Genomic DNA, 25789 nt, shown 5'->3' with positions numbered 1-25789 from the left:
AGTCCACACATCTTAAAGTTGCCAAGGTTGGGAAACATGACTGTAGAGAACTGAAGGAGCTAATGAAGATACAAGGGGGGGGGGGACCAACAGCTGTTTCCTGTCCCAAATTGCACTTCCCTTGACAGACGGGACTCACACGCTGGCAATTTGGGGTGTCAGCAGCCAAGCTACTACCCGGCAACCAGCGCTGGCACAACACTTTCCCTTCCTGCTGCTCCCACTCATGGGACACACCGTCCCCTAATCTATATGCACACCAAGCTCCCCTCCTCCATCTCGGGGACGTGAACCTGGAGAACGGCCAGGCATTAAATCACGCAACGTGAGGCCCGGGTGTTTGGTTTCGCCTGCAAATCACTGTGAGGGAATCCCTTTCCACCGCATCAGCCGTCTCTGGATCCTATGGGGAGGCTTTCCTTACACCCGCATCGTCCTGCGCAAAGGTCACGGCTCGAGAGGGACGGGGTGCACTCGTCGGCTGCTGGGAGCAAAAGAGGTTGCCCAGTTGATTTGTTCCCAAGCAAATCCCAACCATGCTGCAGGGGGAAAGCAGAGAGGCCACGGAAGGCTGTAGCTTCCAGTTCAGAGAGTCAGTGGTTCGAACCTGGTTGGTGTTCAGAAGGTCGCGGTAATGGTCTGTGGGGATGACCCTGGGAGACAGGAGGGAGAGCCGCAGACTAGAGGCAACTCAGATAAGAGGCAGCTGAGCCCGCAGAGGGAATGGGGGCGAGGAGAGACTTGAATGCAGGTCTCTGTGAGAACACATACAACAGTCCCTGGGGCCACTGCTGGGGATTGGGAAAAACGGATCAGAAACTGGGATAGTTCCCTGCAGAAGACTGAGCATAGCTAATGGGTATCCAAAGAACCGTGATTCTAGCATTGGCCGTGAGCTTAGTAGGAGCAGTGCTGGTAGAGGGTAATGGGAAGGACCTCGGGAGACAGGAGGAAGAAGCCACAGCTTAGGCAACTGTCGGATAAGAGGCAGCTGAGCCCATAGAAGGAATGGAGGTGTGGAAAACATTTCAGAAGGCCCCCTAGTTTCTTGGATTGTAAAGGTGAGGGGGGAGAGACGTCCTTTCAGACTTGCAAGATTCTGTTAATGGAACCTTACATTCTGGCTGTGCTTCTTGACTGGACTACCTTGCAAGGCTGACAGTTGCCAGCTTGATCTCCGCTGCCCTCTTGGTGCAGCTGGGAACAGCCACTGCCCAAAACACCGGAGACCCCTTGGCCAGACAAATGCAGCTGGGAGACCCAAACCATTGAATCAGGTTGATTCTTACATATGAATTCATACATCTTGTTAAAACTTCATTGGAGCCTAGCTGGATGCCATCCTCATTTAATTCACTGCAGCTTGCCCAGCCCTGACTTAAAAGCCAGAACAAGGCCATGCTGTGGGTTAAAACCGCACTTGGAAAAGGGTCGTGGTCCTGCAGGATCTGTGTGCGCTTCCAAGTGTGTCTCGTAGGACTGGCTTTGTGTGGCACAGCACTTTAAGATGTCTGTGAGCTGTGCTGGTTACCAGTCTGTTTCCGGGTCCAATTCAAGGTGCTGGTTTTGGTCTTTAAAGCCCCCCGATTACATCTGCCCACCCCACCAGATCCAGCAGAGGGGCCATGCTGCGGGTCCCACCAACTAGGGAGAGGCACTTGGCCAGTCCTAGGTTTCTGCTGAGGCCCCTGCTTTATGGAACAACCTTCCCCCCAAAGTGAGGTTAGGGTTAGGGTCATCCCATTTAGCTTTCCGGAGGTCCCCAAGGACCAGGTGGTGTCAGCTGGCCTGGGGACTCAAGGGAGGGGGCCAGTGAAATATTGAGATGGCTCCTGGGCCATTAATACCTCCTCTTTGCCTAATTTCTGGTTTCTTCTGTTTTTAGTTTTGTGCCTTTTATAATTTTAAAATTTCTAATGTTAATAATATTGATATTTATTTATTTATCAAATTTGTCACCGTCCATCTCCTCCCACCAGAGGGACTCTGGGTGGTTTACAACAATAGTCAATGAAACAATGAAATTACAATAAAATTACAATATATAATATTAATTTGTATATTCTGTTTTTAACTTTCTTGTATGCCTCCCAGAGTCATTTGATTGTGAGATGGGCAGCTATATAGTAAATATGATGAATGAATGAATAAAGGACATTTTAACAAGATTCAGTGTTAAAGTTAAAACTTGATGGATGGATGATGGGCCATCAAGTCATTTTTGACTCCTAGCAACCACATAGATAGAATTTTCTCCATGATCATTTGATTAGGGGAGAAAATAAATATTTTTTTTCTTTCTCTCTCAAACCAGAATTACAGAAAAGCACTTTAACACAATAGGAATGGACAGAATCTCAAAACATCGATTACAAAAAGTTGCATGACTTGGAACGGCATATATATTATGGCCCTATCTTTAGCTATCCTACATCCTTGAAAAGGATCCAACAGTCAAAAGCACCAAATCCAGTCAGAACTACCCAGTAGAATGCGAGTAAATAACAATAACGACAACCACAACCACAACCACAACCACAACAATAAATCTCTGTTGTTTTTCTGGCATTCAGATCTCCTTCAGGCACATATACCATTCACTCCAGCCTCTTTGGATCTGTGTAGATAAGAACATGACTTGGACAACCTTGAGAATGCTATTAAAGGAGCAGCTGGGAGCCTTCCCCATATCCAGGGTCCTGGATAAAAATTAGAAAAACTGTAGGAACCTGGAACTCTAACATGGATCTCCTCTTAAAATCTTCTCTCCCTTCTTACTCACTTGCCCTCCGCTGTGCAGAGAGGGAATACAGACAGGTTGAAAAGGCGGTATGACTTCCCTTTGATCCCGCGCTTGGATGTAGGCAGTGTGGGCACAGCTAGGATTCAACCTCATGTCTTTCAAATACATGGTGATTCTCCCTGTCCTCACTTACCGATCTCAATTGGGACTGGCAACTCCGTCGCTAAGCAATGCGATCACAAAGTGAAACATCACACGAACACACCCAACTTACGACATCAGTTCCAGCTGCAGTCGTTAAGCCAACCACCCACAGCCGTTACATGTGATGTCATGTAACTGCCATTTGTGATTTCCTGCCGGCTTCCCCATTGACTTTGCTTGTCGGAAGCCAGCTGAGAAGGTTGCAAACGGCAATCAACGTGACTGTGGCACGCTGCAACCACCATGTGCCGGTTGCCAAGACCATGAGGATGCTGCGACAGCCACAACTCTGAGGACTGGCCATAAATCTCCTTTTTCAGCACTGCCGTAACTTCGATGCTGAACGGGCAGTCAGTAAGTGAGGACTACCTATATCCAATTACCAACACCCCTTCTGTCCTATTGCTGTAGCTCAAGTTTTAGACCCCAAGGCCAGGACAGGGCAACTTGGGGGAGAGGGAGAGGGAGAGGAAGAGGGAGAGAGAGAAGGGCAGGAGGGAAGGACTATTTTCTCCTTCAGGACTAGGTCCCCAAGCCTGAGATCCAGAGACCACCAGCCAACCAATTCGCTGTGCCTTCACGGCTCAAACATTGTGACTCCCTGTTGCACGGCTGTACCGTGCATGCCAGAGACCGCGTACAAATACGCTCCCTCTTCCACATTCTCCCCCACATGAACACATACTGTGCCAGAGGCTCCGACGCGTTTTAAAGCCTCTTGCGTGAAAACGCATTTAACAGCTCAAAAAGAGTGCGAGTCAGCCTCCCTGTGTGCGCGAGGGTGTGCAGACGGGCGCATGTGTGCGAAGAGGTGCAAATTCAGTCACTGCCAATCCAGCTGCTACAATTTGGGAGACCGATGGCAAAAAAGCGTTCCTGTGTGTGCATGCATGCACACCTTTGGGCGTGTGACCACGCGACACACTGCATCTCCTGGGATGCAAGGCTGAGTTAGGAAGGGGAAGGGGCTGGGCCGTATTTCCCACCGTAAGCTCACGTTTTTCTGCGAGTCTCTGTCTTGACCCTTAATCCAGCACCTGACCTGCTGACCAAATCCTTCGCTCTGCCCTTGCCACTCGGCTTGCCACACACAGACCTATCAGTGGCTCTGGGTTGCGAGGACCTGCTGGTGTGAATTATGGGCACCGTCAATTCCACTCCAGCCCCACTGGGGTCAGGAGAGGGTGCTGGGAAGAGTGTATAAATCAGATGCCTGGTGCTGGCAGAGGAGTTACGTGTAAAAAATGAAAGGGTGGTCCAACAGAGAGACTGAGGACATTCAAGCTAACCCTGCTTTCTTTTTTTTCATAAGGTTACAGGAACAGAAACTTTCAAGTCTGAATGCGCTTCCCCCCTGCCTCCCTTTCTCTTCGTGGGAACGAGGGAGGGCCAAGTCTGAGACGCTTTCTCAAATTACATTTTTGCCCTGGGCTCAGGTTTCTCTTACCTGGACGTTGTCTAGGATGAGGCCCTTCCTCCTCTTCCTCAAGGTTGTTCCTTCCTCCCATTATGCCAAGGTACCCATGTAAAGATGAGCCCCATCAAAAGACAGTGGCCCAGGACAAAAAAAAAAGAAAGGAAAAACAAAAGATAGGATGGAGGGCAGAGGGGAACAAGTTGGTTCATAACTGAAGCCAGACACAGTCAGGTGTTTTTGTGCACCTGAACCTGCAGAGCTTCTATTTCCAAGAAAAACTTCAGACAAAGGAACGTGTGCTGGCTGATCATTCCTTCCCTTTGGGAGATCAAGCCTTAAGCAGCGTCGTTCACACTCTAAACCAATTTCTCCCCATGGCTGCCAAGGTGCTAGTCCTCATGTGCCAGGCTTTCTGGTGCTCCTGAGAAGGGAGGGGGAGGATTCCTGAAGCATAGGCAGTTGTTCTCAGAAGCCCAGCCCAGAGGAAGGAGGCCAGCAGAGCCAAGGAGCATAACTTTAAACAGCAGAGTTTGCCCAGAAGACCCGCTTGGAGGAGGCACAATTAACTCTGACTGTTGTCTAACTCAAGGAATCTCTCCTTTTGTTATTTGCACAAGCTGTCCTCTATTTGCTGAGAGAGTGAATTTGTGTCCCTTTGTGTATGTGTGTGCGTGTGGGGGGGAAGCCTGGTATTTCTGAAGGGAAACGGAGGTTTATCCAGGCGATACCCAAAGATAAATGCTTCCTTTTAAAGCAGTTTCCTCTGCTGAGTTTTATAAACAATACCCATGTCATAAAATGGCACCTCAGCTGCCTGCTGGGCAGCAACCCTGTGCTCCGTTAAAACAATCCAAAGAATGTAATGGGAGGTGGGAATGACCTTGCGGGACAGGGGGAAGAGACACAGCCAGGGAGATGGCCGGAAAGGAGGCAGCTGAGCCCACAGAAGGAATGGGAGTGTGGAAAACGTCTCAGAAGGGACCCTCCCTAGTTTCTTGGGCTGTAAAGGCGATGGGGGGGGGGAGAATTGTACTTTCAGATTTGCAAGATTCAGTTAATGTAGCCTCAGAATAAAGTAGAATTAGTTTATCTGGTCGTGTTTCCTGTCTGGTCCACCTGGGAAGGCTGCCATTTTGCAACAGAGGCTGGCAAATAATTTTGATTCCACGGACCCCCGAGAGGGTCTTTTAAGAAACACCGGTGCAGCTGAACTACATGCATTTTTCCAATGGATCCAACAGGATTTTTTTTCCCCTTTCTAACTGGAAACTCAAACCACTTTCCTCTGTGGTCCCTCTCGATGCAACGCCACTTGCCGAAGATGGAATAGAGGCCCAGGAGTTGAGCTGGGACCCTCCAAATCCTGAGCCTGTTCTTGTTCCCCCTATCCCCGCCCCTCGCCAACCCACCCTTCCCACTGTCTTCCCGCCTCTGGCACTCCAGATGTGAAGCGGAAACTGCTCAGGCTCCTGTTATCTGATGGAAGAGTGGATTTAACGGTGTAATCCGCTTATCCTTGAGCACTTCTCTTTCCCTTCTGCTCGACCTTGCGGTGCTTAATTACTGTTGGGGAGTGACCAGGAGTCCGTTTGGCAGCTAGAGCCGAGTTGGGGAGCCTCCCTCAACTGCAGCTCATAAACTCTCCTGCCAGCAAGGCAATTCGAAATCCAGAATTCCGCCTTCCACCCGCCTCTCCTCGCTTTGGAAGAAGGGAAAAGGCTGCCAAAAATGGTGTTCGCGCCTCGGCATCAGCTGGGCTTGGCTTCCCCGACTCTGCTTCGAGAGCGCATCAAGCTAAACGCCATAGGCAGGAGGCGGGGACCTTTAAAATAAATAAATAAATTGGGGAGAACATCCTAAACGACTTTAGTGAGCAGAAAGCCTTAGAGATCTGGATCTGGAAATTGCCTTGCGGAACCTTTCCTTGACCAGAAGGGGTCTCAGAGCTAGGCTATGCAGTTTAATGGCTTTGAAATGGGAAGAGAACTTTTTCTTTTCTTTTTTTTAAATATCACAGGCCTGGTTTTAAATGGTCACTTTCCTAGGCTGGCTGTGAAAGCAGCTTGTACCCTTTTGCTCCATGTGCTGTCATTCGCTATAAATCAGGAAAGGCAACCGGAGGCTGGTGATCTTCCAAATTCTGCTGAAGTTCACCTCCCTGCACTTTGGTCACCACCAGCCAAGCTGTTAAAAGTTTCCCCATTCCAGCTTTCCATCAGATGGAGAGGGACGGAGCCTGCTGTGCGGTTCCCGATGTGCCGTGCAAAACGGCCTTCCTTTGTGTGGTCACCAGCCCAGTCTTCATGTGTTTCAGAAGGGAAGGCAGAAGATAGGCAATGTGGATCAAACTGAAGGTCGTCCGAGGTGCCTGTGTGGCGAACACTGGCCAGGAGGGTGAATGCAAAAGAGCATTTTAAAATCCAGATGAGGAATGGGGGAGCTATCAGGTTGTCAACTTCAGGAAAGACAGCGGAGGGGAGGAAAAGGGACGCAAAGCGGCCAGAGTCACAGTTCCTTCGTTCTCACCTACCTCCTGGGAACGGCCTCCATGGAGACACCCAACAGCCTCTAAGGACAGAGACGGATCCCTTCCTGGGCACGGGTGTCAAGGAGAGGCAGGGCGGCTCCCCACGGGGCAACTAACAGACCAATTAAACTGCCTATAAGATTTTTTAATCAAGCCGTAATGCACCTTACTTTGTTTAATTAGTGTTCTGCCAAGTGAATGAATATTTAAGATGAGCGTGGTGGAGCCCCGTGCCAGGGCTGGCCCCCAGCAGGCAGGCAGTCAGAGGCAATCGGCACGCTTGGCAGCCATGTTTCAATTAAACTGACAGCCTCCCCTCGAGGATGTAATATTGATCACAGGCAATTAGGCCATTCAAGGCGCGGGGCACCTGTGTGCCCCAGTGCAAGGTGGTGCCCAGGTCTGGCAGAAGCCATCTTGAACTGGGTGTGTGTGTGTTTATATGTATTACACTGTCCGTGACTCAGTGTGTGAAGTTCCCCTCCTCTATCCTCTGCCCAACCACCTGTGCAGGTGGGTTGGGGGGTGCAAAGAGAGAGGGAGGAGCATTTGGGGTGCCCTTGGGCCCTGCTGGCATCCCTGCCACAGGTCTGATTCTGCAGGCGGCTTCAGCTTAATTTGAAAACCGTTTGAGAACCCATCTGCTCATAGTTATACAAAGAAGAGGGTCGAAGAGAAGAGAGAAAGGAGGTGGGGTGGGGATGATGGGAGGTGAAGTCTGACAAATCTGGAGGGGCATACGAGCCACGAAATATGCAACTGAGTCTAAGGCAGGGGCCAGTTAGAAGAGGCAAGACTGTCTCAGAGAGAGAAGTGTGTTTTGAAGTTCTTGGTAGCCGTGAATTCAGGCCTGGAGAAACTACAGCCCTCCAGGTGCTCCAGAATGACTCCTCCCTCCCTTGGTTCAGCGAAGGGTGGTGGGTGTTGGAAATGTTGGTGCAACAACATCTGGAGGACCACTGTGTTTATCTCCCACCCTTCCCCTATGGGCATCCTTCCCTTTCTTTAATGCCCAGCCCAGCCTTCTGCAGCTGTGCAGATTCTCCCTCCCATCGTCCTGTTGGAGGTGAGGGAGGATGTTGGGTTAGAGCAGTGTTTCTCAACCTCGGCAACTTGAAGGGGTGTGTGTGGACTTCAACTCCCAGGGAATTCTGGGAGTTGAAGTCCACACACCTTCAAGTTGCTGAGGTTGAGAAACACTGGGTTTGAGAATGCTAGCAGGTACCCAACTGAAGCTGTGAAGGCGAGCACCTTCCTTCCATCTGGCTGCCCCCCCCCCAAATGGCCGCGCCCCACCGCGCCGGAGGAACGATGTGGTCCCACAAGGCCGCGGATAATTGTTTGTTTCACTTGAGCTGTTTTGTGGCCAGGCTAGGGTGAGTCTTGTAATGAGTATGGATTTGCCAGTAAATAAGTCCCCTTGCTCCTCAGCTCTGTAATAAATGAATTTGCAGTAATCTGCCGATCCGGCAGGGTAATTGCTAGCTGTCAGCCCAAATTGATGCGGCCGGCCCTGACTTTGCCGCTGCTGTGCCCTTCCTTCACGCTGCGGTTCCTTCCCTGCCCCACCGCCAATGCCGATCCCATTCTTGCACACACATGGACAGGCACAAACAGATGTCCCCTGTTTCTCCCCACCACCACCCCGGGGGGGAGTTCTGTTCAGCCTGGGCACCTGAGCAGGGCAAACACGCCACATGCTTCTGCCACACGGAACAGACAAGGCCCAACCGGGAGGCATGATGGGGGTTGGGTGCTGCAGGGTGGGGTGCCCGATTTGTGCAAAGAGGTGTGGCAGAGTTTTCCTGGGAAGGAAACTGACAGAGCTCCTTTACAAGCCCCCCAGTTTGAAAAAAAAAGGCTCAAGAGCATGTCCGTAGTTTCAGTGGCATTTTTAGTAATCGCACCCCTGTGAAAGGGGCTCTCTGAGAAAAGGATGAGGAATACCCCCCCCCTTTTATCTTCTGCACTATGAGAGCCAGTTTGGTGTAGGGTTAAGGCAACAGGCTAGAAACCAGGAGATCTTGAGTTCTAGTCCCACCTTGGGCACAAAGTCAGCTGGGTGACCTTGGGCCAGCCACTCTCTCTCTGCCCCAGGAAGGAGGCAATGGCAAACCACTTCCAAAAAACCTTGCCAAGAAAACTGCAGGGACTCGTCCAGGCAGTGTCTGAGAATTGGACACGATTGAACAGATTAAAAAAAAAAATGCAGCACTAGGTTCCCCTTGGCTTCATCTCCAAGCAGGGCCTAGGGAGTCAGAGATGCTGGCTGGACAAGAATCAGAGGCAAGTTTTGGTTAAAAAAAGGGTTTTGTTTCAAAAGCAGCCCTATCGGTGGCTTTCGGATACATGTGCATGTGGGGGGGTGTCTCCAGAAACGGGTTGAATTTTGAAATGATCCTTTGGATCGATCCTGTTCATTCAAGACAGTAATCCAGATCCATCAATAGGTAACACCAAGAATGATTTCAGAATTTGGGCTTCCCACATGCTCATTTACTGAGTGTGGGAGGGAGGGAGGGAGAGAGAAAATGAATGCTATTTTAGCACTGGAGATGTGGGGTTCAAACAACCCTCCTCCCTTTACATCTTTTAGAGTCCACAAGAGGCTCTGGCTGTAACTTGGTTAAAGATACATCTTTAAAGATTTATTTAAAGATTTAAAGGTTAAAGAGGTGCTGGGTGAGGAAAATCATTAATTCTGGGAAGGCCAGAAGCTGAGCTGGACTGGAGGGAGCCATTACCTTTGAAAGCAGTTAACTTTGAAAACGAAATTTAAAAAATAAAATAAAATTAAAAAATCCCCATCACCACTACTCTCCCTGGGTTTTCCCTCTCCCCCCCCCCCCATGTTCCCCTGCATCAGCCTTCCAGATATGAACTTCAGTTCTCAGCAATAGCCATGCCGGACAGGGACGTCTGAGAGCTGACGTCCACATCTGGAAAGCATCCCTAACTTTCTTCCCATCTTGCATTCCCTTCCCTTCCTTCCCGATCTCCCGCCTCTCACTGGAAGCTCCTCGGGGCTCGGGGCCACCCGGGGCTAGGCTCCTCGGCTGCGCCTTTTCTCCCCCCGCCCCCCGCCGGTTGGCCCCACATCTGCGGGGCAGGCGGGCGGGGCGCCGCTCTGCAAAACGCGGGGTGCTCGCCTGACAACGGGTGGGTGGCGTCCTTCCTTCCGAAGTGCCGAGCCCGAGACGCGCCGCAAAGGAAGCAAGCGCCGGCTCATTATGCAAAACAGGCCTCATTTGCATAATGAATGCCGAAAGCTAAAAGGGGAGTTTGTTCAAGGGTGGGCGGTGAGGGATACTGGCCGGGTCCAGAGACTCGCGTTAAGCGCAGCAGGAAGGTCCAAGACGCCGGTGCGCGTCGAGTTGAGCTGCCGAAGGCTCCCAGCAGCCGCGTTTTGCCCCGAAACAAGTTTCTGGTCCTCAGCGTCCTTTCGGGACCCCGATTAGCCTACGGGAACGATGTAGGGGTCGGTGGAGTCCTCGGTGTTCTCTGAGCCTTGTTGTTTCCTTGCAGACGTTTCAGTGCCAGGCTAGGCAACACCTTCAGTGCGAAAAGGGAGTGGGACCTGCTCTCTATACCGCGGTTTGAGAGCACGTCCCACTCCCTTTTCGCACTGAAGATGTTGCCTAGCCTGGCACTGAAACGTCTGCAAGGAAACAACAAGGCTCAGAGAGCACCGAGGACTCCACACTTCAACCCCGAGCTACAAATACTATCTTCGATGCAGGGGTCGTTTGTTCCAAATGCAGGCGCAGCGGCGGGCGAAAGCAGCATCAGAAGCGGCCGAGCGGCGGGATTAAGCGCGGCTGAAGGAGGCGGCGGCTTTTCTTCCCACGGAAACCAGCGCGCCGCGGGCCCGCTCGGCCGACCCCCGCGCGCTCTCCCGGCTCAGCGAGTTTCCCCGCACCCGCGCGGCTCGCGGCGCAGTCGGCTCTTCTTGCCACGCGCGCCAGTGGGCAAAGCTCGCCCGCCGCCCGCCGCGGGGCCCGCTCGCTGCTCCCCTGCGGCTCCGCGGCCGGCGCTCCCGTGGCCGCGAGCGAGACGCCGCTTCGGGCCGACCATGCAACGGGGACGGAAGAGGCTTTTCCGCCTTGGCGGAGGGGTGGGCGGGGGATGAACGAGAGAGGAGCAGGCAGGCCGGGCAGGGCAGGCCATGCGTACCGCCGGCCCGGCGGGGAGAAACCAGATCCCCAGGCTGGTTCGGGGCCCGGGATGGCTGGCGGGGCAGCGTTTGGGCAAGGGTGCCCGCAAGCGCAGGAGCCCCAGGCTAGGGGTGACTTTGCCCCTGGACCTCGTGCGGTGAGACAATCTGCTCTGCGCCCGCCCTCCCATCCTCCTGCCCTGATTCACAGAGTCAAGAGCACCCCTGGGCATGGGCAGAGTGTTTCCCCTTTCCAGAGGGATCCTGCCACCGCTTTGCAGGCAAGGATTCCGGTGAAAGGTGGGATCCCTTCAGGTCGGAGCTGCCCGCGTCCTCCCAGGCAAACCCTCGAGGCTGGGCGCACAGGGGTGTGCATAACACTGCGGTTGCTGGACCTGGCACCTGAGGACCCGGCTTAAAAACGAGAGGGGCTTCAGATCTCCACTTCCCTGCCCTGATGTGATGAAGGCCTTAAAGGACTTAGAGCATGCCAAGATTAACAAGCGTGGCATGGAGAAGCCATTTGCTCAAAGCAGTGTTTCTCAACCTTGGCCGCTTTAAGCCGCGTGGACTTCAACTCCCAGAATTCCCCAGCCAGCTGGGGAATTCTGGGAGATGAAGTCCACGCGGCTTAAAGCGGCCAAGGTTGAGAAACACTGGCTTAAAGGGTTCTGTGCTGTGGCTGGTGATGGGCTGTGCTTCACTGGACCAGCCAGGCCTTTGGTGGGGTCCTCCTGGAAATGTGATGGGTGTCTTGACCCCACAGTGCCTTTCAACAGTCACGGAAGGCTGTAAGTTCTCTGGAAGATCTCGCAGCCTGGCAGAAAACAAAGCCCAGCCCTCTGAAGCCCTGCTGCCTCCTGATGGATTTTCGCCTGCCTTCCCCTCCCCTCGGTTGAGATGCTGAATGTCTCCTTAACAACCCTGTGTCTGGGTGTGAGCGGGCAGGCGCTTCAGCACTTCATCCCCTGCCCGACCTCTGATGCACTGCAACCACAGCTCGACTATGCGTCCTCTTTGTGTGCTTCCCCTATAAGGAAGATGGGGGGGGGGCGGTTGCATTAATCAGGAAAATTAGCTGCCACCCCCTTCCACATAACAGCAAGCAGGTGGGGCGAGGGGAAGGGAAGATTGCACTCTGGGTGCATTCCTGTCATAGGTTGGTTTGCTACCCCTGCGGGAAGACAAACAGCCTCAGTTGTGCTGGGGAGACAGAATGCGTGTTTGTGTGTTAGTGTGTGTGTGTGTGTGTTAATAAAGTCAGCAAGGCCCTACCCATAATCCACCACATCCAATCGGGCTCTGCATTCTCTCCTAGCCCTGCCCTGATTCTCATAATTCCATTCTCACCGGCCATGTTCTATCTCGGTGTTTCTCAGCCTTGGCCACTTTAAGATGTGTGGACTTCAACTCCCAGAATTCCCCAGCCAGGAATTCTGGGAGTTGAAGTCCCCACATCTTAAAGTGGCCAAGGTTGAGAAACACTGCTCTATCTCACCAGGTTCTATGCGCCAAGACTCTGTGGCTACCTCTTCTGTATTTTTGCCATCAGAAAAGGGCATGAACGACATGGACCTCAGAGACCAGTGTAGCTTTTATTCGACCCAGCCAGACTCTAGAACGTTATTTTCTGGGTTTTGCCTTGGAGACTTTGGGATGTCGTATCATGTTACTGTTTAATGCTTTTGAGCTTATGCAGAGCGCGTTTCTCCGGCAGCCGAAGGCCACCATTAGACCCTAGACAGCCGGCCGTGCAGATTTACGGGGCCTGGGAAATATCTTCTGGAGGATTTACAGTTGCAGGATGAGAAGCAAGGAAGCGATCCATCATCTTAGATCAGGTTCCCTGCTGTGAGATCCTGCACCACCAAGATGCTTTATTTTCAAAACAAAATGAAACGCTTCTCATTTGAAACTACAAAACTGGGCGCTCTCCTGCCCGCTCCATCCTTCCTGGACGTTCACCCAGATGCTGCAGATGTTCTGGATTCCAATGTTGGAGTCCAAAGCATCTGCAGAGGCACCCGGTTGGGGCAGGTGGCTTTCCAGAAAACCAAGGGAGAGTCCTACTCACAGGAAATGCACTGCAAGGCTATTCATCGCCCTCACCATCGTAGATGGAATGGGGTGGGCGGTCCTGAGCAAAGATGAAAAGAAAAAAATCTAAAGGACTGAAGGAAAATAGAGAAAATCATGTTTGCAATGCATTTAATCTCTCACAATTTCTATCACGGTTTGCTCTCATAATTTGATCTCTCCCTCCCTCCCTCCCTCCCTCCCATGCTTGGATTCACATATTACGACATTTGCAAGAGATGTATTATAGAATTAAGTGCAGCCTGCCCATCAGTGGTACTTTGGCAGCTGGGAAGGTTCAAGAAAAACAAACAGTAGACAAAATCTGTGCCAATTTCTTTCTACTCAGATGGATTGCATCTCTTGTTGCACCATCCATCTATATCCGGAGTGTTTCGCCTCAAACCGGCTTCTAGGCCCAGAGATAATTTCATACATTTCTCAGACTTCTATTCTGACCTGACCATTACAAAGTACAGGTGGTCCTCACTTAATGACCACAATTGGGACTGGAATTTTGGTTGCTAAGCAATGTGGTCGTTAAGAGAATCTGACCCAATTTATGATCATTTTCGTGGTGGTCGTTAAGCGAATCATGTGGCTGTTAAGTGAGCCATGTGGTTGGTAAGCGAATCACACGGTTCCCCACTGATTTTGCTTGCTGGAAGCTGTCTGGGAAGGTCAAAAATGGCAATCACATGACTGCAGGTGACGGTCATAAATACGAACTGGTTGCCAAGTGCCCAAATTGTGATCACATGACTATGGGGGTGCTGCGACAGTTGAAAGTGCGAGGACTGGTTGTAAGTTGGGTTTTTCAGCACCGCTGTCGCTGAAAAAATCTGAACTGTTGCTATATGAATGGTCATTAAATGAGGACTACCTGAAGTCTGGGATGAAAGCAGCTTCTTCAGCTCAGTACCCTTTGAACATCTTCAGACTAGCATTCCCAGCAAATGGTGGTCTGCAAAGCAAGCTATGTTTAAAGGCACAGGAGCAATTGCTGGCTCAGTTTGAAAGTTGTCAAGCTCCCTCCCATGTTCTGCCTAGAATGCCACTATATTTTAAACCATAAATTAGCCATGATGTGTCTTCTGTTTGTTCGCTTGTGACAGGAGGCTGTGATTGGGTTTGGACGTCACACTAAGCCATGTTTATCAAACAGCCTTAATGACTGGGTTGGCCCGTGGCTATAAACTGTGGTTTACTTTACTTCCAACCTCACTCCCTCCTCGGATGGGCTAAAGCGGCCCCAGCTGAGCAGAGCAAATGGAAGATAAGTGAGCAGAGAAGGGGCTTCTTCAACTTATTTTTATTTGTCCTCAAAATTGGTATTGATCCCAGCGCTGCTTTTGATCTCTGCTCGGTCATTTCTCATGGAAAGAAAAATGATGTCTGCCTGATCGGAAATCTCTTCCAGGGGTCAATGTGGTGAACAGTCGGCTTGTGCCACGAAGGCCTGGATTGAGATCCTGACTTCACTGTGGGCCCTGCTAAACCAAACCTACCTCGCAGGGTTGTTGAGAAGATGGGGTAGAAAGGGGGTGTGGGTATGGGGGTGCATACCCCCAAGTCCCTCTGCCACTGTGTTCCTTATCTTGGATACCAAGCTTCAGCAAAAGAAAACCACAATCCTGTCACCTAACCACTAGCCCAGTGTTTCTCAACCTCGGCAACTTGAAGATGTGTGGACTTCAACTCCCAGAATTCCCCAGCCAGCTCTGGCTGGGGAATTCTGGGAGTTGAAGTCCACACATCTTCAAGTTGCCGAGGTTGAGAAACACTGCTCTAACCATTACTCCTCATCCTCCAGGACTGAGAAAACTTCTTAAGGGCTCTGCCCCCGCACCTTCTCCCTCTCTGGCTGGCTTTCTCGCCTAGGCAAACAAGCTTGATCTTTCTTCCCGACACGTGGCCAAAAGACCCCAGCTGTTTAGGTCCATAACTCATTTTCACATCAATAGCCTTGATAACTGGGTTTTTATTCTCCCAGGTAGCGGCTGGCTGTGAATTAGACAGAGTCTTTCCCACCCCTCTCCCCTGCACTTCGGAAGCTGGTCTGCTTGCTTCCGTCAGCAACAGGCACCTGAGAAAAGGGGGAGATGAAGGCTCCCGGTTCTGGGGGTGCCACCACCCCGGCAGGGCACCACATTCACGTTGCATGCCTGCTCCTTCCTAGGTCAGCAAGTTGATCCAATCAGCCCTGGATGAAAAACAGTGACCCTGGTTAATACTGCATAACTTGCCCAGCGTCCCCCTTTTTGGGGGGAGATGGGCGGTGCTAGAAATTTGGGAAATATTTCCATTAAATACATTCTCACCACTGAATGGTTTCTCCTCCCAACCCCCTGCCTCCCATTACAAGTTGCAAGCTATGAGGATTGAGCTAAATGTTAGAAAGGAGCCCAACTCCTCCATGTGGTCTCCAGTTGCAGATTTTTAGGAATCCCTAGTCAGACGGAATGCAAGGGATACATGCAATAAAATCAGTGATTTACATAAATAAACCAAAGTTTCTGGATTCTCGGTCTCTGTATGTCAGCCTTGCGAGGTAGTCCGGCCAAGAAGCACACCCAGGGGGACTAGCTCTAATTTTATGGTAAGGTTCCATTAACAGAATCTTGCAAGTCTGAAATGACATCTCCCCCCCACTCCTTTAGAGCCCAAGAAACTAGGGAGGGTCCCTTCTGAGATGTTTCCCTCGTCCCCATTCCTTCTGTGGGCTCAGCTGCCTCTTATCTGACTGTTGCCTAGTCTGCGGCCCTTCCTCCTGTCTCCCGAGGTCATTCCCTCATCCCATTACACCTAGTCTACAATGTTGCTGGGCACGTATTCTTCCCATGTGTAGGATACTACAAGGGAGGATGCAAGAGCGGGAGCGAATTGTGATCCAACGGTCCTGTAATGGTATTTTGGGGAATCCCAGAATTCCTAGCTGAGATATAGACACTTCTGCCCTACAAACACCGCCAGTTCAGGATATAGACCATAATACATAAAAATGCACATTATGCTAAAGTGCAGCCTAAAATACCCAACCTGCATACAGATTTTAGCTTCTGGACACACTTTTAAGAAACTCAAATGCAGGATGAACTGAACTCAAATAAATGAGAAATGGAGAGAAACCTAACATTATAAACCCAAGAAACAGAGAGAAATTGAAATCAGGGTGGATGGAGAAGGACACTGAAAATGCTCCCCACGGAGTGTGCAATTAATCCTAGGGACTGCCCAGGCAGAGAGGTTCAGCGCTTGCTGTCTTCAAATGCAGTGTTTCTCAAACTCGGCAGCTTCAAGGCGTATGGACTTCAACTCCCAGAATTCCCCATGCCGGCTGGGGAATTCTGGGAGTTGAAGTCCACGCGTCTTAAAGCTGCTGAGGTTGAGAAACACTGGCCTTAGAGCCATGAGGTTTCCTACCCAATTTACATAAATTCACACTAGAAACCAAATGCATCCATCCTTGGCTTACAGAGGCCACGGTCCGGATGATTCTGTAGACGAGGCTGAACCCTGGATGACCACGCTTAAAACTCTTTGGAATGCAATTTTTAAATCAGCATCTCCTGGGTAGCAAAAAAAACCTTAGGGCGGTCAGGCATGCAGGACCAAGAAACAGAAGTCCAGGAATATTGTAGAAAGTTAGCAGTTTGGCGGTGTATAACCAAGCTGGGGTTCTCCGTACATGGATATAACCATGATGCTGATACTCAGATCTCTGCCGTGCAGGATTAGGGAGGCCTGGCATAACTGATCAAATCCTCCCTCCCTCTCCTCTTGTCAGTCTACACCACAACCAGCCTTCTTTTCAGTATCAAGGGGGAAAAAAGAGAGTAAGAGATCCATTGGCGGACATATTTCAGCCACCCAATGAAGGGAACCTACTGCAAACTCTTCCAGAGGCTCTCCGTAAAGAGACTTCGCTGCTAGCTTAAGTGCAAGGGGACCGAAGTATAACTATGTAATGCCGTGAAAATAACCTGCACACGCAAAGACACCAATGTGCCTTTGCAGAAGCGCTCCTCCAGTGACATAAAATTGGATTTATCTGCCTTCCTAGAAACCGAATCAGTGCTGCAGCGTGCCGTTTTCAAGGCCCGCGTTTGAGTAATGCTATATACATAGATTGATGAGCTTGTGAGGCTTAAAGAAAGAGAAGAAGTGCGCTAGCAGGCCGCTGTCTCAAGGGAAGCCACAGCTTTGTGGTTCTTTCCTTCAGAGCAAAGCCTCCTGAATTACTGCGGAAGTTACTTCTGGATAGAGAGCAATTGCCATAAATTCTGTGCAGCTCAGCCCCATGAATGGTTACTCAAAAGCAGGTCCGGCAGGATGACGCCAAAGCAGCAGAGAGACAGGATCGTAATCCTTAGCTAAAAGTGAGACAAATCTACGGCACTGTTAAGGCTTCCTTAGATGAGGGTGTTGTACTGTTGCCAACATGAAGCAGCAAGTAGTGGAGATGGCATTCCTCCATTAGTTCTCCTCCCGTGTTTCCACGGTCTTTTTTCTTTCTTATGAGCCACCAAGCATCCGTTAAAGAGGGAAATGATGAAAAGGCTGCACACCACGCTTTTGGTCTGGCAGTGCCAGGGCACAATTCATCTGATAATCTCCTTCTGCTCCAGGCTGTAGCGTGGTGCCCTGGAGAATATTTAATGCTCTTTCCTTCTGTTCCACCATTCATGTTATGTGCAGTTTTCCTTCGGAACAGGTATACTAGATCTGGGCTACAGCAATCCAGACATCCCCGATGCTGGGGAATTCTGGGAGTTGGTCCACACCTCTTAAAGCACGCTGGCTGGGGAATTCTGGGAGTTGAAGTCCACACCTCTGCAAGTTGCTGAGGTTGAGAAACACTGGCTTAAGCACTCAGAGCCGAGAGAGGCAGAAATGTTACATTATGCCATGCCCCATGTATGGAGGGGTCCGGAAGCCATGTTTTATTGTTTTATTGTAAGCCGCCCAGAGTCCCCCTGTAGGGGTGAGATGGGCGGTGAATAAATTTGTAAAATAAATGAAAATAAACTAAATGTAAAACCCAGTACGGGGGGGGGGGGCATGACGTAATGTAACATCTGTATCTTTCTGTCCTGCAAGCTTAAGAAAAGGTAGACTGTAAATACCAGTGTTTTTTCAAACTCGGCAACTTTAAGAGGTGTGGACTTCAACTCCCAGAATTCCCCAGCCAACATGCTACCTGGAGAATTCTGGGAGTTGAAGTCCACACCCCTTAAAGTTGCTGAGGTTGAGAAGCACTGGCTTAAGGGAAGGGTGGACCATCCATGCCTTTTGATAGCACAAAGCGGGGAAAGCTGACCTTAGCCCATGTCAGTCATCTGAGCGTCTGTGTTGCCATTGGCCAGAACATTAGAAGGGTGGGAGCAAGCTGATGTTCAAGTGAGCTATTGGGTGGAATCCAGCTTGCATTTTCCCTTACGGTCTGCAAGAACCTCGCCCCCCTTTTTTCCCCTCATTTCTTAAATAGGACTATTGCATCAAGGCTCCACCAGATTTCAGTAAAGAGCTGAGGTTGGGTATTGTCATGTTCACTGATTCAATGTAGTTTATACATCGTAGCGTTTCACATGCCATGGCGCTGACGCGCGTTTCTGTTTGGGAGGGAGCTGCTGTGAGACCTTGTACCAAGCTCTGTATCTGAAATCAGGACAATGGAATGAGTTTGGGTTGTGTTATCTGTTCAAGGCCTTTTCCCGCAGACCATCAGAGACCGTTAGGAGCACCTGGGATTGTGGACTTGAGAAGATTCTACAGGGGGAGGGATTTCATTTGCACCGAGGGTTTTTCAGTTTGCATTTGGTGCGCTTTCATCATCCTCAGCTTTCTCTGTGATCCTGCACGCTGTTCTTTAATAAATCAGATATCTTTGAATTCCTGCTCATGAGTCTGATGGTGTTTTAGAATAGGCAACCATTACAGGTATATAGGCAAAAATCTGTCGGTTCAAGTCCCTGGAAGGGGGTTTAACCCCACAAAATAATATCTGGCTCTGCACCTTTGAGGAGTCCCAAATAGGGTGAAACTGGTCACATACTGCCCTCTGGTGGTCAGTGTAACTGAAAATATCACCCTCATCCTTGATGTCTTCCCATTGTGGGGAAGGATGACACTATGGTGGAGAGGGAATTCTGGGAACTGTAGTCCCAACCCAACTGGTGGCCCCCAGGTTCCAGATATTGGCTCCTGGGTGTTCCAGAATGTCTGTTAAAACGGTAAAATTAGATTAAATAATTTGAAAGTCTATCTTTTTAGCCTGGGCCAACACCGGTTTCTCTGCACGCCAAATCATCCATAGTTCTGTCTCCCAGCCTGTTCACATGTTGAGGCACACACTCCCTTTATGGCTTTAGGATCTTCATCGGAGGGCCCGTTCACACATACACATCCGTGCCTCTGATCCCTCAATAAACAACCCTTGATCCCTTGCAGATATCGTAAACACCCTCCATAGAACAGCTCCATCTCTTAACATCAAGTTGCAAATGAACACAAATGAGGGCTTTTTTCCCCTTTAAAGGGCGATTTTTAAAAGCTGTTTAAAAAAGGAAGAAAAAAAGAATCTGTTTAGCCAGGATGCGGCCCTACTGCCACAGCCAATAGAAACCGGGTCATGTTTATACTATCAACACATCTATCAATGCAATTGCCTTAAGATAAGGCGTGCTAATATGCATTTCTCTGTCCCAGCCAATGCTAATTGGGCCCCTGAAATTGTGTGGCAACATCCAGTAGCACATCTTAATAATATTCCAGTTTCCAGGGGTGGGGGTGGAAATGCATTCATTAGGCGTCCCAAGATTACTACAATGCTAATTCACCTTTTTAACGCCCTCGCCAGAAATGTGTCTATGTGCATGCATTATGTACATGCGCGCCCGCCCACCCACCAAATGTAGCTGTTTGACAATACTTCCTTCGGCATGAGCCAATAGCAAAATCATGCTAATATTAATGGTAATAATAGTGAAGGGAAAATTTATATCCCTCATTAACCTCCTGCTTGCGGAGAAAGCCCACCGACACAGCCGTGGCTATTACGACAATGGCATTTTGATCTGATTACATTCGCCAGCTTGGCACATCTGGGAGCCTAATCAGGCAGTTAAAAGAAAGGGGGGGGGGAAATCCCATAGAAAAAGTGGGTGGAGCGGGGGGGCAGAACAACCCATATGCTGCTTGGTTAAGCATAGCACAATCAGGTGAGAATGCTGCGTGTTGAGGGGTGAGCTTTTTGCAGAAGAAGGATATTGTTACGAGAACAAAACATGGGCTTTCTGGATCAGACCAGGCTAAATTCCTTGGGAGCATCCTCAATTGTCCCCGGGTCCTGGGCCATGCCAGAGGTCGTGTTCTGCTTAATCAGGATGGCTGAGATGGTGCTTGTACAGGACGTGGTTGAAGGGAACAGGGTGGGAAGACCCCAGTGATGCTATGGCAGCATGCCCGTGCCACGCATGGCCAGGGTTGTCTGCAGGGCGATTTCAAAAACCGCCTTATGGCTGCCATTGTTACTTTTTTGACCCCACCCCTGCAGAAGCTAGGGATTCAGACTGCCTGCCCCGTTTTAGGCCATTTAACTTGCTGCAGCAGATAAACAGGAAGGCACAGCGAAGGCCCAAGATGAGTTTCGGGTTACCGTGCCAACCTACTGCCCCACCTGGGATCTGTGCGAACTTGCTAGATCCCAAGATGGGACACGGAGGCCCGTGCCCCGAGTAAAAAAGCTATTTGATCTCATGTGCTGGAATGCAGCGCCTTCTCGAACTGCCTGTCAAAAGGTGCCCCGGTTTATTTCTGGAAGGATGGGCACTTCTCTTTATTTCATAATGCTGCTGTGTTGGTCAGTACTTTATTACTGTCAACGGCCAGTATTCCCTTAGAAAGCGTAAAGGTTGAAACACACCCGATAAAGTAAAACAGAAGTTTTTAAAACAAAAAGGGCAACAGTAAAAAAAAAAACTGTGGCGAAATGAACAGTGTGACTGTAAATTTTACAGGCAATAAAGCAACCTTCGGCCATATTCAAAGAAACAGAATTATCTTGGCCAGCTAACCACTGGACCTTAAATAAATCTGTTTGACCTGGAAATGTTGTTAATAAAGGGGTTACAAGATGACCAATAAAGTAACATGTGTCAGATCTTCCACTACCCCTTTACCCTTTTAAGGGCAAAATCTTGAAGAGCAGGGAATTTTCCGAAACCTTCCATCAAGGACAGCTGTGGGCAGCACATCAAAACAAGCTGAAGTTTACACCGTCCTAAATTTTGAAACCGTTAAATAGATAAATCAACTGGTCTAAAATAAGATCAGCTACTCAAAAACACACCTCTGGAAAGAGATGACAAATCTAGCTGACTTCCTACATACAACACCTGTTTTAAACTACCTACCGCTGTTTGGCAACCCGTTGTCAATAATATGTCCTGCGAGAGGCCATAACTCAGCCATTCGGGGTGAATTGATCTTCGCCGGGACCATTCAAAATTATCCACAAGAATGAGAGATCCTTGCTGAGATTTTAAGCACACTTTAGCAAACTGTATCCTGCATTTTACTGTCTTGCCCTTCTTCTTTTTTTTAATCTTAAAAAGCGCCCAGGGAACCCTTTGCCTTATTGCGGTGTGAAAATACTTCCCATAAATAAAATACCGAAGCCATCTGAGTTGGTGGCCATCACAGGCAGTGAGTCCCTTTCTCATCTAGAAAAGCAAGGCCAGCTCCAGTCAGCGAATGGAACTGCTGGGCCTTGTGATGCAGGGATAACGGAAGAGGACGGGAAAAGCTGTTTCGGGGAACACAGACTGATGGTGTCCTCCATAATAGCCGCTTTGCGAGCGGGAAGGTATTGCAGGCTGTTGACTTTTTATTAAGAAGTGTTGGCCACTTTGGGAAAGGGGAAAAGGGCACGGGGAATGAGGCAGGAGAGGGGGCCTCTGTGCACATCATGGGACTGGAGAGACTTGAATGCAGGTCTCTGTGAGAACACATACGACACTCCCTGGGGCCACTGCTGGGGATCGGGAAGAACGGATCAGAAACTGGGATAGTTCCCTGCAGGAGACTGAGCATAGCTAACGGGTATCCAAAGAACCGTGATTCTAGCACTGGCCATGAGCTTAGTAGGAGCGGTGCTGGTAGAGGGTAATGGGAAGGACCTCGGGAGACAGGAGGAAGAAGCCACAGATTAGGCAACTGTCAGATAAGAGGCAGCTGAGCCCACAGAAGGCACAGGGGCGTGGAAAGCATCTCAGAAGGGACCCTCCCTAGTTTCTTGGGCTCTAAAGGCGAGGGGGGAGAGATGTCCTTTCAGACTTGCAAGATGCTGTTAATGGAACCTTACCATAAAATTAGAGCTAGTCCTCCTGGGTGTGCTTCTTGGCTGGACTACCTCGCAAGGCTGACATACAGAGACCAAGAATCCAGAAACTTTGGTTTATTTATGTGCCTCACTGATTTTATTGCAAATATCCCTTGTGTTCCGTCTCAATGGGGGTTCCTAAAAGTCTGCAACGCCTCCCCAAAAAACAGCTCTGGGAAGTGCTAAGTCAGAGAAGGGGATGTGACTCTGCACCATGGACTAAACCAACCTGTGTATGCTGGGTGGGGGGTGCCTTGCAGGACACAATGGGCTGGGCTCCTCATTGCATGCAAGTGACCTCCTAAAGGCACGGCCTTGGTCCTTGTGGGCCCCACTGACTTTGCTCTCAGCCCTGAAAAATCTGAGTTGGGGGGCAGAATCTGAACACTAGGCCCAGGGAGGCCAAATCTTGGCTCTCGTCATGTTCTTTTTCTCACAATCTTCTGCACGGTATCAAGAGAAGTGAAGGAAGCTGTGCGCTCCTCTCGAGGGGATTAATTAGCCATTGTTTTTCAAACGAAGGCAGCTTTTAATTGTTGTTTATACTTCGCCTGCAAAGTTTTCCAACTTCTGGCTTGGATGGCACTATCAGATCCGTGGCAGACCCAGCAGCTGCGTTCACACATGGCAGACTGGGTTAGCTTTAACCTAGGCTAAGCATCCTGGGCAAACTTAGTTTATGAGTAATTCCCCTTGAAATATGCCCTAGAGCCTCGGGGTCGGGAGGCTAGGTGGCCCGTTGAGAGGTTTCTGTCTATTGCCTTGACGGATTCGTCGCTGGTGACCACTGTTGGTTTTTTATTCTCCTAATATTTTTGTTTTAATGCATTGTTAGCTGCCCAGAGTTGCATTTGCAAGATGGGTGGCCATATACATTGATTAAATACATACATAGATACATACATATGTTGATGTTTTCCTACTAACGATTAAGACTGCTATTGTACCTAATCATTTTGGCCGGGTGAAGAGGTTGTATTTGATTGTCTCCTTTCACGCGCTTGATGCAAATCGCCTGGGGGGAGGAACCTGCCCGGACTTGTTTCTTACTTCCTCTTTTTCTCTGTGCCGATATGTAGCCAAGCTAGGTAGCTCTCAATGAGAGCTAAGTCCTTTAAATATGCTTTGCTTTTGTTTTGCTTTTTGTAAATAAATTATTTTTATGGAAATGCCTGGTGTGTGACTTTTCTGATCTCTCCTGGGCTAAAGGCTTTCCCAGCTTTCTGCAACAACATACACACTGAACATACATACATACTTACTAACTGGGGCCTTCAAGTAAGATTTTGTGTTCTGGATATGAAAAGGCAGCTATTTTTCAGGGTCCTCACCTTAGTTCTAAAGAGATGCCTAACAGAATGAGATTTGAAAGGGGCAAGTGAGTGGGTTGGGCGATTAAAAACATGCCCAAATGCTTTGCATTTTTCTTTCAGTGTTCTCATGTGGTCTGGCACGGAACAACATTCCTGGTGTGGCAGGTGTTCTGTGAGTCTCCAAAATCTATACCTTCATTTAAACATACCTTGTCCTTTCTGATCTGCATAGATGTAATCTCCCCTATACCGTTGTTCCTGGAGGTATCTGAACCACCATCTGGCCCGCCCACATGCTTGCTGTAAGGTCCACGTGCCTGTCCACCTTTTCTAACCCACCACTGTGTCAGTTTACAGATGGGCTTTAAAAAAACACTACGTGAAAATTGCAGCCGTTCATCGTTTGCATCTTCCCCTAACAGAAGAGTATTTTTAACAAGCTATTTTCGCTAACGCGTGGCTTTTTCATATCTTTTCCCTGTGATGTGAACATCTGGGGACACCGTTTCCCCTCACACGCGCATTCAGAGAACCGCGCTGCAAAAATCAAACCGTGATTGTCTGCTAGCCTGCCTTTTTTGCTTTGAAAATGCAGATGGGGGTGGCGTGCATGGCAAAGCGAACCAAATAAATTTCTCCACCATTTTTAATCCAGGCTGTGTCTGTCAGAAAGCTGCACTGAACAATGCCCCTACCTATATTCCAAACTCAACTCTCCCTTTCAACTAGGGAAGTGGTTTTTAGCCAGGCACTCAAGAATCACTGTCCCTGTTTTTGCTTTCTGAGAACACCCCCTATTCAAAGGTTGCACAGTATCTTGGCTGGGCATTGCCAGCACTCCCCTTCTTTGGAAGCAGGATCCTCTCCGGCAAAGGGGTCAATCGTCACCTACGGTGCTTGCAGGATCCGTGCATAGCTTTGAATAGTAAGAAACCGCGCAGCCTTCCATCTGCCTCCCTGTGCACCCTGTCCAGGAATTCAGATAGACAAGCTGGTCAAATTCTCTTCCTGCCATGAAACGGTCTAGTAGCACCTTTTCCAAACAGCATCTCTTATTAAAAGGTGTCAGCTTTTGCAAGCTGCATGGAGTGGCTTGAGTGATGGAGGATTTCAGCTGGGGGGAGGCAGGGGGGAAGAAGAAGATTGGTTATGCAGATGCAAGTCACCTTCTGGTCTTGGGGTTGGACTAGATGATCTCCAAGACCCCTTCCAACATTGTAAGCTTCGCTGACACAAGACCCCTCCCTCATTGTCACCACTGAGAATCCTTCCTAGGCAGTCCCAGCCCATTGCCAAGCTTAGTGATTATTTCCATGCAGTGCAGTGTAATGGTATATGGGAAAGACCTTGGGAGTCCAAGGGAAGAGACAGTGCCTAGGGAAGGAGTGGGGGGGGGGGGCGGGGAAACAACTGTACTTTCAGACTTGCAAGATTGATGTCAGCCTTACAAGGTATACCAGACAGGAAACAAGACCAGATGAGCTAATTCTACTTTATTGCAAGGCTGCATTAACAGAATCCTGCAAGTCTGAAAGTGCCCTGTCTCCTTTTCAGCCCGAGAAATTGGGAGGGCCCCTTCTGAGCCTCTTTCTCCTCCCATTATCCAACTGCAGGCCATGCCTTCTCTTATCTGACTGTTCCCTAGGCAGCATCTCTTCGCCCCGTCTCCCAAGGTCTTTCCCAGGTACCATAACGTGCAGTTTCATTCTGCTTTTCCCCACAGCGCCTAGGATGCCTTAAGAGGGGACCCCACAACAACCCTGTAGGGGAGGCTGAGATACAAACCATGGACTGCTAGTTCAAAGAGGTCTGTTGCAGTCTTCACTGGGCTGGTCCTGAGCACTGGCACACCAGAAGCAGGAGGTTTAGAACCTGCCTTGCTCCCCTCAACAAGCCCTTGGGGCACTCAACCGATTGACTCAGGGCGCGGGTGTGCCCGGGTTCAGTGGGTGAGACCCGTGCCTAGCAGGTCTC

The 25789-nt window shown here is 49.7% G+C and overlaps 1 protein-coding gene across 4 annotated transcripts in view; it reads right to left on the bottom strand.

Moving 5' to 3' along the window:
• The window catches only part of MACROD1 (mono-ADP ribosylhydrolase 1), a 211091-nt gene that overhangs the window by 97532 nt on the left and 87770 nt on the right, over positions 1-25789 (bottom strand). The gene's annotated exons all lie outside the window — the stretch shown is intronic.

Source organism: Candoia aspera, chromosome 17 (genome assembly GCF_035149785.1).
Source record: "Candoia aspera isolate rCanAsp1 chromosome 17, rCanAsp1.hap2, whole genome shotgun sequence".
Lineage (NCBI taxonomy): Eukaryota > Metazoa > Chordata > Lepidosauria > Squamata > Boidae > Candoia > Candoia aspera.
The sequence above is the reverse complement of the archived record's forward strand: the minus strand, read 5'-3'. Positions and strand labels throughout refer to the sequence as shown.